Source organism: Protopterus annectens, chromosome 3.part1 (assembly GCF_019279795.1).
Source record: "Protopterus annectens isolate FY-2018-M chromosome 3.part1, PAN1.0, whole genome shotgun sequence".
Classification (NCBI taxonomy): domain Eukaryota; kingdom Metazoa; phylum Chordata; order Ceratodontiformes; family Protopteridae; genus Protopterus; species Protopterus annectens.
Window position 1 is genome coordinate 718,761,884 of NC_056732.1, and position 15,299 is coordinate 718,777,182.

The 15,299-nt window shown below is 39.2% G+C and overlaps 1 protein-coding gene across 5 annotated transcripts in view; it reads right to left on the bottom strand.

Moving 5' to 3' along the window:
* The window catches only part of CARMIL1 (capping protein regulator and myosin 1 linker 1), a 4,434,936-nt gene that overhangs the window by 980,961 nt on the left and 3,438,676 nt on the right, over positions 1–15,299 (bottom strand). The window lies entirely within an intron of this gene.

Here is a 15,299-nt window from a genome sequence, read left to right on the forward strand (position 1 = left end):
ACAGACATCGATGTTCTCCATACTGAGGAGGGCTTCAGTGCATCTTGAGGTTTAGACTTCTGGCATTGAACAGCATTACCCTTAGTTTTTTTCCACTTGTGTTTTCTAGGGAGGTAGGTTTGTCATTTGAGCCTTGCCTAAAAAAGGCACTATGGGGGTGGCAAGAGCCTTGGCCAATATCCGGAAGCCCAGGGGTGACAGGTGCAAGCCATCCCTTGCGAAGCAGGGTGGCTTGTCAAGCATGTCATCCCAAGCAGACAGACATTGGATCCCCTTAGAATGACACCAGTAATTAAGCCAATTGTTAAAACTGATCATTTTGTCTGTACTGTGGCATCATTCTTGGTGAGGGTAAGATGCTGCTCAGGGTCAGGGTCATACCGGCCTGGGAAACATAATCAGAGAGCTCCTCTATGTCTCTTTTCATGTAGTCCAGGGAGGTACGTCTCAGGTCGTTCACACCGGCATGTACAATGACTGAGTCATATTTGTACTTGCTGTGGAGTGACCTGAGTGCTTGTGTTATGTGGCGGATTCTAGCTCCCGACCTTTTCCTTGTTCAGTCTGGTGAGCGGGACGTCAGTGTGTCTGACTATGGAGACTATGCTTATCAGATAAAGAAGACTTCTGGGCCACAGAAGACTGAGAAGCGTTAGCAGAGGAGGCTCCCCTGCCACCCCTCCTGCCTTTGGATACCTGGTGGGGCTGCCTGCATATGAAGCAGATCTAGAACGATAATTCCTCCAGAACTTACGGACAGGAGAGACAAATATATGCTTAAATTCCTGCAAGGGTTTGCCTTTCTCTTGAAGAGACTTGACTTGCACAGATCAGGAACAGCAGTAGTTCGAAAAAGATGTGTATTATCCAAAGGAGCATCTAACAACTTGGCTCTAATGTCTTCAGGCAAAGACTAGAGATGGAAACAAGAATAATGTCTCATGACAGACCCAAAAGCTGCAGCCCTGGAAGCAGCATCATAGATACACTTGACGCAGTGGTGAACAACGTGAAAAATAGAACCTAAAATAGATAAGGCAGAAGATTTGCTTTCAGAATCAGGGAGATCAGAAATAACCTAACAAGTCAAAGTAATCAAGGCCAGAGCATATTTGGTCATGTGTGTCTGGTAATTAATACCCCTAAAGGCCAAAGTATAAGCAATGTAAATTTTTTAACAATCTTTTCCATTGTCCTACTATCCTTATCAGAAGGCAAAAGTTTGGAAGAAGGTAAGAGCTTGGAAGGTTTGTCAGAAGAGATTGACACCACATCAGGAAGAGCAGGACGACACTTTAATAAAAACTGACAATCCTCATGGACTTTAAGGAATCTATTCGTTTTCTTAGGAGCAGGAGGCTGACAATTAGAAGATTTGGAAGCAGCAATTAAAGTGTCTAACAATGAAGCCAACAAAGGAGGAACTGCAGAGAGTTTAGGACTATCCACTTGACGCAACTCATATCTCCTCTGAATATTAGAGACTTGACAAGAATCCCACTTAAAGTATTCCATCATCCTAGCAATTGTGTCCCCAATGGGCAATTCCCCAAAAGGAGAGTCGGCTAACAGACTCCTCCTCTTCATCAGAACTATAATCCAAAGGTATCTGTGAAGAATAGGACAAGGACCCCTCCCTCATCAGACTCTGAATCCTCATCCAAATAATCCAGTTCCCTAGGCGATTTGGAAGGGGTAGAGGTTCAAGGAGGAGCAGGCATCAAAACCCTTGAGGAGGCTTCGGGGTCATCAAGACAGAAAACAAACCCTGAGTAAACTCATGCCATTCTCTTTGAGGATCTTTGAGATGGATCAAAACAGGTTTCATCTTTTGTCTTTTCTTAGAAGGAACATCAGCCCTAACAAATACTGGAGGTTTCAACCCTTGGCAAGATTCAATAGGAGTACTCAGAACCTCCTTCCCTGACCAATAACTGTGGAATCCCTCTAGGGCCCTCAGAGATAACCAACAGCAATTCCTCCTCAACATCCGGAGCAGATGCCTGCAAAGCCCCAGAGGACATGTGAAAAGACAGAATCGTGCTGGTGGCCTTTGATGGGGTAGTGACAGAGGAATCCACTGTAAATAGTGAATGGCCTACAGAGCTATTACGTGCTTCTAGAGGGATGTCTGGTGAAGGCTGGATAGCTAAAGAATCTGTCTGAGACATCTTGACCTTCTTACCAAGCAGAAACATCTCTGGGTTAATGGATTCTGCCATGCTACCCTGAGCTAACTGTTTAAGCTGTTGGTTTTCAAGATAAAAGGCCAGGAAAACTAAACAGCTTCTGAGGGGCTTAGGCACAAATGTCTTACATATACTACAAGAGGTGAGGTCATGGAAAGTACCCAAACAAAACAGACACTGCTTGTGATGATCTTTATGGGGAATCTGCCTCCCACAGTGACATTTTCCCTTTTCAGATGACAAACTCTAGATAAGAAAAATAAAATAAAAGACCAAAGAGAAAAAAAAAAGAAAAGCAATCCCAATGGGGCACTTATCTGATGGCCAAGCATTGAGTACAGCAACAAGGCATTCAGACCAATGAGCAATAATGGTGTTTGGACCAGCAGCAAAGAAGTTCTGGGAAACTGCATCTGTACATCACTTTTATACCCTACGTCCTGTGCGCTGAGCATGTGTATATGTACAGTGCATACAAGATCATAAGGCTTTGGTATACTGGACAAGCATTAGGCTACCCTAGGCAGGAGATCCCTGTAGTGAAGAATACTGCAACAGTGATATAGAAGGACATCCTCAGATTCCAGATCTCCTTCAAAATCAGGATCCTTCAGTGTCTGAACAGGGGTGGGATTGTCGCCATTACTTATAACCTAGGTTTGCACCCTGTAATCAACAACCTGAACAATGAATCTAGCCATAGTCAGCTGCTCCGGTGGAATCGCACTCAGACATTGTTGCCCTGCTATGTGACGGGTCTTCAATCTCTTTTTTATATGCAATGCACTAGTCGGAGAATCCCCTGGGGAGGACTATAAACACTGGCAACAGATTCTATCCAGACTTCAATTGCACATAAAGAACTTGGTATTCTTGTACCTGATCTAAGCAATGGGTACAGCCCCTCCTCAAAGGATGTGTCTGACCGTTGCATTACTCACAGTTGTAATATTAATACCACACATGGAGATCTGGAGGTAAAAGAGGCTATGTGGCCTAAGAGCCTGCCCAAGGCTACTGCTGAGTCACAAGCTATAAGCTCAGGCAAATTTCTTGATTTATTTCTATGTGTTTTAGGTGCACAAAGGGTAGATGGTGGTGGTGTGGGCACAGTATCTGATTCCATCAGGTTATGGGGCACAAAACTATCTAGAGCAATACCAAATGCTGGCTGCAAAGCCAGCCAAGTAAAAATGGACAAATGTCACTATTCTCCCTCTAAATAGCAATTTGAAGTCTATTTCTGCAAGGATACTATTCTGAGCACTGCCCTGAGTAAAATGACAACAGTTTTAGTAATAGTACAAAGCAGAAAATACATTTATTTATTTCCAGTTTGATAACCGGGGAGGTCCACTGGGCTCAAGGAACCCATTTTCAGTGGAGGCCCGGGGAGAAAAGCTCTGTATTACACACAATTAAACAATAATGGAATTATATACATTTTGTAAAATAATATGGTGAGATATAGCAAATTACAAATGCAAACAAGAAAAAAAATAAAAACAAATGCAATTCATGACATATATGCATAGCTAGAGAAGCATTTGCACGCAGGTCATAACATACATACATAATTGGTTACAGCCCCATTTGCACAGCATTTGTTTGAATAGATGTAGCAGAATAATCAGAACAAAGTAATAACTATCAATTTGTAAAACTTCTATAAGTAGTTGCAGAGACTGAATATTTGCAGGTTAGTAGTAAATATAAGTTTTTGCAGAATAGGGGAGGAAATAAAGGTGGAAAGTACAAAGTGTAGTATGTATACATACAAGATTATGGTGAAAACAGAGAGAAACAGTTGAGCAGTACAGAAATATTCAGTTGTTTATTACAGAAAGATTGTGGGGTAATCAGAGAGGCAGATACAGTGGGGAAAGAGGCTGTAGTTTAGCAGTAAAAGTGGTGTACACACTTCTTAGCTAGTTAGTATCAACTGTTAGTATCAACCTTTTGTATAGGTGGAAGAGAGAAATATTCCAAAATAGGGACAGAGCGTAGAGATAGAAAGCTATGTACAGTATTTACATTACATACATTCAAGGTTTTGAACTTACATTACGTTAGATTCAGAGCTGGGTGGCTGTTGTGGAAAACAGCATGGTGTAGAGGTACATGTGGAAGTACATGTATAGGCGATATTAGTAGGATTAGGTAGGAAGAGTGCAGTTACATTTCCAATTATGGGAGATTTGAAGTTTTCAAAGTTTTTAGTGATTCTTAGCAAGGGTGGGAGAGAATTCTACTTTTTTGCTAAGGAATAGGATAGCAGAAACTGGCCAGTGGGATGTTTTGGTTTGTATACAGAAAGTAGATTTTGCTGGGCAGATCTTAGAGGTCTGTAGGGAGTGTAAAATGGTAAGATATTTGTTAGAGCAGGGCATACAGTAGGTTTAAAGATTAATTTGTGGGCTGTAGTGAGTTGGAGGTAGTCAAGGTAGTTGCGAAGCTCAAGCCAATTTAGCATGTGTAGAGAGGTACAATGGTGGGATGAGTGTTTGGATTTAGTAGCGAATTTAGAGACTTTGTTGTTAACAGACTTCTAGTTTTGAAGAGATGGAGGAAGAAAGATTGGTTAGTAGTGGAGCCCCATACAATAGTGATGGTAGTAAGTAGGTAGTGATGAGAGTTTGTCTTGTAGAAGGAGAGAGAAAGTGAGATTTTCTGTATAGCATACGAAGTTTTTGATGGTTTTTTTTAATATTTATTTGGATATGGGTATCGAATTTCAGGTGTTCATCAATAGTAACCCCTAGGATTTTAGCGAAAGGGACAACTTTTGATATTGAAGGATTGTTTGTCAAGGGGGAGGGTTTTTTGAGGGAAAGAAAAGTAGTACTTTGGATTTATTTGCATTAAGGGAGAGGTGGTTTTGCAGCATCCAGTTCTCAGTAGTTGTAAATGCAATTTGGGTTTTTGCCTGGAGCTCAGGAAGATTAAGAGCAGAGGAGACTAAAGTAGAGTCATCTGCATATTGCACTATTTTAGTGTTAGGAATGGCAGGATGGAAATCATTTATAAATATATTAAAGAGCATAGGACCGAGTATGGACCCCTGGGGAACCCCTGTTGGGGTAGGTAGGAAGGTTGAGGTACCAGTTTGCCATTTTACAGCCTGGGATCTGTCAGAGCGATCACTATTAAACCAGGTAAGAGAGTTTTGAGGGAGATTGAGGTTAGAAAGGTGAGTCAGAAGGTGGGTATGGGAGACAGTGTCAAATGCCTTGGATAGATCTAGAAGGACTGTGGATACAATTTCTATAGAGTCGCGAGCATGGTTTACTATGTCTAAAAAAGAGAAGAGAGTAGTTATTGTACTATGGCCAGGACGGAAGCCATGTTGGGTAGGGGTGAGGCGATGATTACTGATGAGGAAGGGCATGAGCTGGAGGTGGATGCATTTTTCAAGAATTTTTGAGAATGGGGAGAGAATGGCTATTGGTCGGAAGTTTGAGATGTTATTGTTTTTGCCTCCTTTGTGGGGGCGTAGGATGAAGGCAGAACACCACAATTTGGGTACATAAGATTCCTGTATGGATCTATTAATAAGAATGCTGATGGGGATGGCGATACCATCTGCAGCAAGCTTTAGAAAGAGTGAGGGGATATTGTCAGGGGAGCTGGAGCATGGCTTAAGTCTGGAGAGAAGCTTTTTGATGTAAGAGGTGGAGACTGGTTTTAGATAAAATGTGGGGGGAGGGTTAGTAGAGGAAGGGGAAGTGGGATTGGGAGTGGAAGGTTGAGAAGGGGAAGGGGGATTGAGTGGGGGGGACGAGATGTGATTGGGGAAGGTCTTAGTGAGTTCAGCTATGGAGTTGGTAAAGAAGGTGGTGAATAGGATGGCAATTTATGTGTCTGTTTTATTGTTATCAGGACAAGGATTGGGTTTGGTACCTGGATGCAGAAGTGAGTTGATGGAGTTCCAGAATGTTTGGGGATTTTTTGAATGGGTAGACTGTAGTTTAGTGTAATAAGATTTTTGCCTTTTGTAATATACTTTTTAGTTAGGTTGCGTAGTTGCTTATATTTAAGAAGGGCATCAGTGTGTTTATTTTGGTTGAAAAGTTTCCAGGTCTTGTCTCTTTGTTGCATGAGTGTTTTAGTGTCTTTAGTTAGCCATGGGGCAGAGTTGGGTTTTATTCTAGGTGGGGCTTGGGTGTTTAGGATGTCTAGGAAGGTTGTATTAAAGAAGTCTATGGCTTTATCAAGGGGAAGAGATTTTAGATTGTCCCAGTTTGTTAGCTTCAGGATTTCAGAGAATATAGAAGAGTTAAAGTTTGTAAGATTACGAGTATGGGTATATTGGTGCTGGTGAGGAGAGGAATGGGTTGCTCGGGTGAATGAAGAAGGGGAGATGGTAAGGTGTCAGGTAAGATACCAGAGTGTGAAATCTTGTTGGTTCCACTAAGATCTCAAGAGTGGATCCTGTTCCTATAGGTCTGGATAAGGTACTAGGGTCGCGGTCCCATTAACTGAGAATTAAATAGATTGATAGATAAGGGATTGCTTAATTCATTAAGAATGTTCACATGTACCTAATATATATGTCACAAGCTTAATATTAGTTGAGGCCCATAGTAGAATGTTTTCTAGAGTGGAGGTATTTCCCCTAGCCTGGATATAGATGGAATTTTTGGGATATTCATTTTGAGTATTCCTATGGTTCAGCACTGTTAAACTACTGAGGAATCAGTTCTGGTAAGGACTAAGGTAGGCAGGCTAGTATAAATTAAAAAGCCACACCTCCTCCCTTTTTGTGTTTGATGATCACATCTGAGTGCTTGAAAGCCAGTTTAAGATCTCAGAGTCAGTAATGTGGGTTTTAGCCATGTCTCTGAGACTGCTACATTCTCTGGAAGAACTGTCTGGTTTAGCCAATCATGGAAGAGATTTGAGTTTTTACCGCCTGGCATTAATGGTATATAGCTGGGAGCCTTTATGGTTGGTGGAATAAGGTGAGGCTCGGGAGATTAGTACTAGTCTTAAGCCGGGGTTGGGGTGAATGTCTCCTGCTAGGAAATGCCAGTTAGAGGAAGAGGGGAGCAGGACCTTTGAATTGCTACTAGTAGTTTGTGAGAAGAACACTTTTGCTTTGGGTGTATACTTAATTGAGTAGGCTAGAAGTTTTAGTTTAAAATAGTGAAGTGGATTTGGTTGAATTAGACAGGGTGATATGTTGTGAAAATGGGATGTGAAGGGGTGGTGATGGGGGAGGGCAGTAGATGTGGGGGGGAGGGGTACAGTTTGTAATAGGAATAGGAGGTAGCATTACAGACAGTTATTAGGAGCAGAATGCTTATAGAGGAGATGAGAAGAGTCTGTGGAAGTGGAGATGTCATAATTGATAGGAGTAAGTTAAGTTTAAAGGTAGTAGTAGGAAATTAGGGGAGTGTTTAAGAAAAAGGGGGGAGTATGGCTGTGAGTTGTTAAGAGAAAGAGGGATGAGTTTGGCTATGAGAACAGGAAGGTAAAAGGTTGAGAAGGGGAAGGGATTAGTTAAATGATGAGTGCTGGGAGGGGGAGGAGTAGGGATGGGATTGGTCAGAAGGGAGGAGAAACAGGATTAGGATAAATGTAAGTGTACTGGGGTGGGTGGGGGTGGGGGTAGGGAGTCCTGAAGGAGGAAAGGGTAGGGGTATATGTGGATGTTGTAAGAAGAAAAGAAAAGAGAGGCTTTAGGGAGAAAGTGTGAGATGAAAAAGAGAAGAGTGAGATACCATGGTGTATTAATTACAGTAAGCAGAAAAAAGAGAAAAAGAAAGGGTAAAGACTACCATCTAGTAGTCAAAAACCCGAAAATACATAGCGTGGCAGCCACAGTAGAAGGTTGGAGGTAAGAAAAGAGACACTAGAAGGGGTTCAAAGTAGAGGAAAGCAAGCAGAGGGGTATGGCTGCTGGCTGTTCTGGCGGAGGTTATACTAGATACCTAGCAAGTAGATGTAGAGGTAGAACCTCATTTAACATACTTTATTTATCTTGGAGTTCAGTTCAGGGAATATTTTGGTTTTCCAGGTGGGAGTTAGACAAACAGGGTACGGTAGGTGAGTTTGGTAGGTCTTGGATGTCCAGCAGGGCACGATCGGTAGCAGAAAGACTAGGTAAAATTAGTTTGAACAGCTGGAGAAAAATAAAGGGAGAAGAATATTATAATGATTACAAGGTATTTAACAGGAGAGAAGAAGGTTAGTCAGCAAATTAGGAGCAACTGTACATTAGCTAGTTCAAAAATAAAGATATCAACATCAGGTGTAATGTCTTCTGGAACTAGGCACAAAAACATGAACACTTTTCCTGTACAAATTAAACAATGCAGCTAAATTTAAAACATTGCAGCTAGGGAGAAATCTGCTTTTCCTTTAGAAATTAAACAATGTAGCTAAATTTAAAACATTGCAGCTAGGGGGAAAATCTGTTATAGAAAATAAAGCATCTAGAGTTAAACTAAAAAATAAGACTAAATCAGCTAGAGTTAAATCATTGTAGGTTGAGTTAGAATAACTTTAAAAAAAACTGTAGGTAGATATCAACATCTGGTAATATTCCTTCATGAAACTAGGCACACAAACATGAGCACTTTTCCCTTTAGAATGAGAAAAAAACAACATCGCAAGTAGACAAACTATTGCAGCTAGGGAGAAGCGAAGGAATACAAGACTCAGTATTTCAAAGCGTATGTAGAAATGGAGTCAGGCTAAGTGAAACGTGTAGCCTCTTTAGTTTGACCAAATGAATCCACAGTTAAAAAGTCAAATAAAACTGCAGATTACCGCTTATCTAGTGAAGGTACAATGTTCACTGGAGCTAGGAAGGTCCGACTAGAAGCAGAATGATTACATTGCTGCCTTTGCAGTTAAATGCGCACTGCCATAAATGTCGACGTTGATGGGAGCCACTAATGTGATTATTAGCTTTTACAGTTAAGAGCGCACTAGCAAAAATGTCGCTTAAAAGGGAGAACATGTCACAAGAGCCCCCCCCAATTTTAATAAACAAAGGCTAGTTTCATCCCCAAATGATTAGAAACAGCATAAAATTGCCTTTGACATGGAATAAAGCTTTAACTTGTGAACAATTCCTGTTAGAAATGTTTATCATACAAAATTACACCAATAACACAATTTAAATGAAAAAAAATAATTAAAAATGCTGTAAACCTACTCCATCACCTCAAATAATCATAACTCCAAAGTCAAAAACAGCAAGTCTTCCTGTCAAAACTTTCAAAATAATCTTTTAATCAATGGAAATAACACACATAAAAAACATGCAAGTCTGGAAGCATGAGGCACTGAAAGGAATTGTACTACAATGGAATTAGTACAGAAATAAGGTTAAGCATTCACTGATGGCCTAAAACATATTACAAGGGTTAAAAATCTACAGAAACCAAGAATGACCTTAAAACAAACAGTATAAATCTTTTACTGCGGGTAAAGTAAAACCCCAAACACATACAACTTCCCAACAAGCAAAGCAGCAGAATACACTGTTCTAGCAATGATAGAAAAAACAGAGGGACGAAATAAAATCCAAAAGGTTTTCTTATCCGAGCTCAGTAGCTTAAGAGATCCAGAGCAATGAGCAGTCTTCAAAAAGATCGTTCTTCTATATGGCACTAGAAAACTAAGAATGTGCTGTCTGTGGGTCTGAAAGTCAGACACTTTACTACCAGATGATTGGTCCAGCATACCAACAGACAGGCAGTGGGATGGGCTCTGAGGTTTAGTAGTCTGCCATAGGAAGGGCAGAAGGGTGGTACTACTGAAATGCCAGTAAGGCAGTGTGACTGTTGAAAATCATTTTTAGAACAGTTTCAAGTTTTTTTGGATATAAAATTTATGAAGATAAAACAAAGGCTATAGTGATAAACTATGTACCACACTGACTTAGCGATATTCATATTTATGGGGAAATTAAAATGTAATTAATAAGAATTCTGTTATGGCAGCTAAGAATATGTTGGAAGAGATGCAACAAAAGATAATAAAAACTGAGAACCTGGAATCTCCTTATTATGAATATGAATAGTATGGTACAAGCACATTTGGGAGAGGAAGAGGGCAAGAATTAAGTGGGTTAAAGTTGATCCTCCCCATAGAGCAAGGTGCATTAGAACTACCTCATTTGAAGGTTTACTTTACAGCTACGTGGTTCAAGTTTATATACATAACACAAGTAAAAGGTTATATAAATCAAAGTAGGAAGCAATGATGACAAAATGAGGGGAAGTCTGAGAAATAAAGAAAGAATACGATTTTGAATTCAGGTACTTAAAGAGAACAACCACCACCACACAAAATATTATATTCATACAGAAGCAGAATCCATCTTCCAGACTAAGCCAACACAGGAATGGAGAAGAGATTTTGACAACAGAAATGACTAGAAGTATGGGTATTGTAAACAGGCAAGAGAGGGATAGAATTTACAGAAGAAAACTGACAAAAGGAACCAAGATTTTGAGGGCAAATAATTAGAGAGAAAGGTTATAGCTCAGGATGTTACCAAGCTAAACTATGGACTGCAGGTTAGAGACCACCTTCCCTACCAGGGATTTATGGCAGAGTATAGACAAAGGTTTAGGAGTTTTCTTTGGAAGTGTTTGCATGGGTATTTTTATACCCCAAGCAGACTTCAGATAATTTTTCCCTGGTTAGACAGCAAATGTTGGATGTGTGACTGGGAAGTCAATAAGTAATTGAGAACATGTTTTTGGGAGTATGACATGCTGGTAGATTAAAAAAAAAATCCTACAGAATACCTTATCAGAAATGTTAGGGGAACTGAAGAAATGTATCCACTGAAGAATGCATCTCTATCTTTTCTGAAGAAATGTCAAGCAGAGGTCTTTATTCTGCCCCTGAAGAAATGTCACCCCTGAAGAAAATGTCCAAAAGTAGACCAGACAAACTCCGTACTATTGTATCTGTTATACTTTACTTGTCTCAGAACAAATTCTTGCCAAACAGTTAATTCTGTTAGAGCTATTTCAATTCTATTATAACAGCTAGACAGATGAATAGACTAAAGCACACTTAGTCTAAGACGTCACCACCGAATGAAACATACTGTCCAGTTTATTTACTCTTTTCAACCAATGTTATTTTTAATGTCCTTGTGACTTGTTCTTCTGGTTTCTGTCTGTGTCATGAAAAAGTTCATGGTTATTTTATGCTCTTTTTTGGTCCTCTCTGTATCTGAAGACTTCACAAGTTTCTCTCCACGTCATCTTTGCATCACTTGACCTGTCTACATATTATTTATTCATTTATTTCTGCATCTGAAAGCCAAGAAAGTCAACTTCCTTTTTTTCTATAACAGGACGCATTTACAGTATTGCCCACAGCTATATGTTATTAATATCTAAGCTGAACATAACTGTTCTTGCAAAGCAAGCATATTATTTTGAAAACTGTTGTTTGGCCTTGCACATTTCCTTTCAATGTACACACAGTATATTGGGAAAAAGCATTTTAATTTACACAATATCTATCAATTCCCACTTTTTTTTATTTAAGACCCATGAAAATTGTAAGAATTTACAACAAAATATGATCTTCAGTACTTTTAATCCCTTGGTCTGTTGCAACATATGAATCCCTTGCATTCAATGCAATTTTTTTTAGAGTGTTACATTACCAACAACTGTTACTTGATTAATACTTTTATTAACACAAATCTTATAATCACGATAAGAGCAATTAATGCAGAAATTATAGTACCCCATCATAGACAGCCATTATTACTTATTGAGTTTAATTGTTTTTATGTTTACTTGAGCAAGTTGTCAGTCTTGCAGTTACAGATAAGCATTTCAAAATCTTGTCAAGTTAACCCTTGCTTTACAAGGCAAAACCTTGTATTAGAAACAAGCATATTATTGCTTTGGGAAAAGAATATTTAAAAAAAAGCAATTTACAGGAAAATGTGATCCTCTGTACTTAATAGCCTTTCTTCATTGTTACCAACAGTTACTTGTTTGACAGTTTTATAACACATTTGCTCTGTTATATCTGACTTAACTTTTCATAACTTTCCATATTGCCTTAGTGGCACTATACCAGTGAAAAATTAATTTTTTGAAATAGCACCATTTCCTATGTTCAGCTGTTTTAAAATCTTCTCTCATTTATTTATTTTTTTTATTATGAACCTCCCTCTATTTCTGGTGATTTTTTTACCATGGCCTCTGGTAATGTGTGAGTTGTCTGTCTTTCGGCTTTTTCCCGGTAAGGGGTCGCCACAGCGGAACTCCGGTCCGCTAATGATTGGCAGTAGATTTTTACGAAACGCTGAGGTGCCAGCTCGACGCCCAACCTTCAACGAAGGCACGCCCATTTACAGATGCATGTCTTTCAAACGCTACCCAACCGCAGGGAGGACATGCACAGTAATTTTCATTATTGGAATTGGATACTCTATGTAACAGAATTTCTTCTCTTTCATTTCTTCCTTAAAAGAAGTTGTGTGTTAACTCCCATGCAGTTTTTATTTTATCAACTTTAAATGTTTTTTTATGGCTGATTATTTTACAACTTTACTTTTATAAGATTTTTATAAGATTTTTTTTTTTAACATAAAACCTGTATGTGTAACCTCTACAGGGACTGTATATAATGGCATGTTTCCCTCTGTAAGGAATGTGGCTAAAAAACAAAATTTGACTTGTCACATGCCTTTGCAAACAAATTTTGCATGTCCAAAATATATTGAAATCAGGTATCCAAACATGATGTCCCTGTTCTCATGATTTATTATATCGGAGTATCTCTCCCCATTTTTTCTTTGCATCTGTTTTAGATTGCCTTGCCTTGATCATAGATTGCTATTACAGAAACAAATTTAAACTTTTTAAGACTGTTACTGTATTGATACTGTTTGACTGTTATTAACTTACACTGATTTTTATGAACCAACATGGTGTTCTGAAGAAATGTATCCACTGAAGAATGTATCTCTTTCTTTTCTGAAGAAATGTCAAGCAGAGGTCTTTATTTTGCCTCTGAAGAAATGTCACCACTGAAGAAAATGTCCAAAAGTAGACCAGACAAACTCCGTACTACTGTACCTGTTATACTTTATTTGTCACAGAACAAATTTTTGCCAAACAGTTTATTCTGTCAGAGCTATTTCAATTCTATTATAACACAGCTAGACAGATGAATAGACTAAGGCACACTTAGTCTAAGACGTCACCACCGAATGAAACACACTGTCCAGTTTATATACTCTTTTCAACCAATGTTATTTTTAATGTCCTTGTGACTTGCTCTTCTGGTTTCTGTCTGTGTCATGAAAAAGTCCATGGTTATTTCATGCCCTTTTTTGGTCCTCTCTGTATCTGAAGACTTCACAAAAGTCTCTCCACGTCATCTTTGCGTCACTTGACCTGTATGCATATTATTTATTTATTTCTGCATCTGAAAGCCAAGAAAGTCAACTTCCTTTTTTTCTATAACAGGATGCATTTACAGTATTGCCCACAGGTATATGTTATTAATACCTAAGCTGAACATAACTGTTCTTGCAAAGCAAGCATATTATTTTGAAAACTGTTGTTTGGCCTTGCACATTTCCTTTCACTGTACACACGGTATATTGGGGAAAAGCATTTTAATTTACACAATATCTATCAGGAACAAGTAGCTGTCACTAAGTGAATGAGTCTTTTGAGCTGGGACATAGGATCTGAACTGGCTAGTCATAGTAAGGCCTTACTAAGTTTAATGCCATTGGCTGCCCAAAAAGAAATTACTAGAAAAAGGAAATCAAAATATAAACCAGTTACAACTGCAGTACTGAACATTGTAAAAACGATAAAAAAAAAAATGGGCGTGGGATCTTTAGAAAGGGGAAGAAGCAAATTGCATAAAAATAAATGGAATCTGTGGGAACAATACATGCAGAATGATTTTCAGGAGGAAGAATGAAGTTAAGGGAAGGCATGAATTGAGCAACTTAGTGTTGGAGTTTATACTGCGGTGGTGGTGCTGTGGTAGCATTGTCGCCTCACAGTAAGACGTTGTCCTGTTCGATTCTCATCTGAATAGTCTTCTGTGTGGAGACATGCGTGAATGGGCGTACCTTCGTTGAAGGTTGTGCGTCAGAGCTGGCAACTCGGCATGTAAAAATCTACTGCCAATCATTAGCGGACCAGAGTTCCGATGTGGCGATCCCTAACCGGGAAAAGCCGAAAGACACAACAACAACAAAAAGTGTTGGAGTTTATAATTGTTAAAAAGAAAACATGTACCGGCTTGTTGGCTGTTGGTGAAGCACCCACCAAGAGGAGAAAACGCTGAGAGAAGAAAGGAGCCACTTTTGAGACTTTAAGTATTTTTCCTGTTTATTTGCTAAGTTATTCTGCATAGCCGCCTATTTTGAGCATTTTCTGGCTTGTTAAATTTGATTTCTGCATTAGTAACTGTATTTAGAGCACAACCTAGAGCGGTTTACTGAATTTCCTGTTTGCACTTATTTTTAAAATCGTTTTTTTCTCAAAACTTGCATTTTATCTGTCTTTGGCCTAGCACTCTTGTGTGGGGTCATTTACTGCACTGTTATAACTTGCTGATACTTGTTAACCTCTGCTATCTCTGAAAAAACAAACAAAAAAAAAATCTTGCTTTTTCCCACTTTTCTGAGATTTAAAAAAGTTCATTTACAGGCTTGCTGTTCTTGAACTGTTTGTAAGTTTCTGTGAGGCCATTTTTTGCTTGGGCTAAAGGAAAGTCTCTCTGTTGATCAGTGGCAGTGAAAAACATTGAGCAGCCTGTCTGCCCCCGTGGGAGTGGTTACTGACTTGAAACTGTAGTTTTATTGGCCATTCTGGGTCAATTCCAAAACTCCTTCATCTTCCTCTCTTAAAACCTGGTTGCCTCGTGGTTTTGGCGTCTTTTCAGGCTTGTTGGCTGTTGGTGAAGCACCCACCAAGAGGAGAAAACGCTGAGAGAAGAAAGGAGCCACTTTTGAGACTTTAAGTATTTTTCCTCTGTTTATTTGCTAAGTTTTTCTGCATAGCCGCCTATTTTGAGCATTTTCTGGCTTGTTAAATTTGATTTCTGCATTAGTAACTGTATTTAGAGCACAACCTAGAGCTGTTT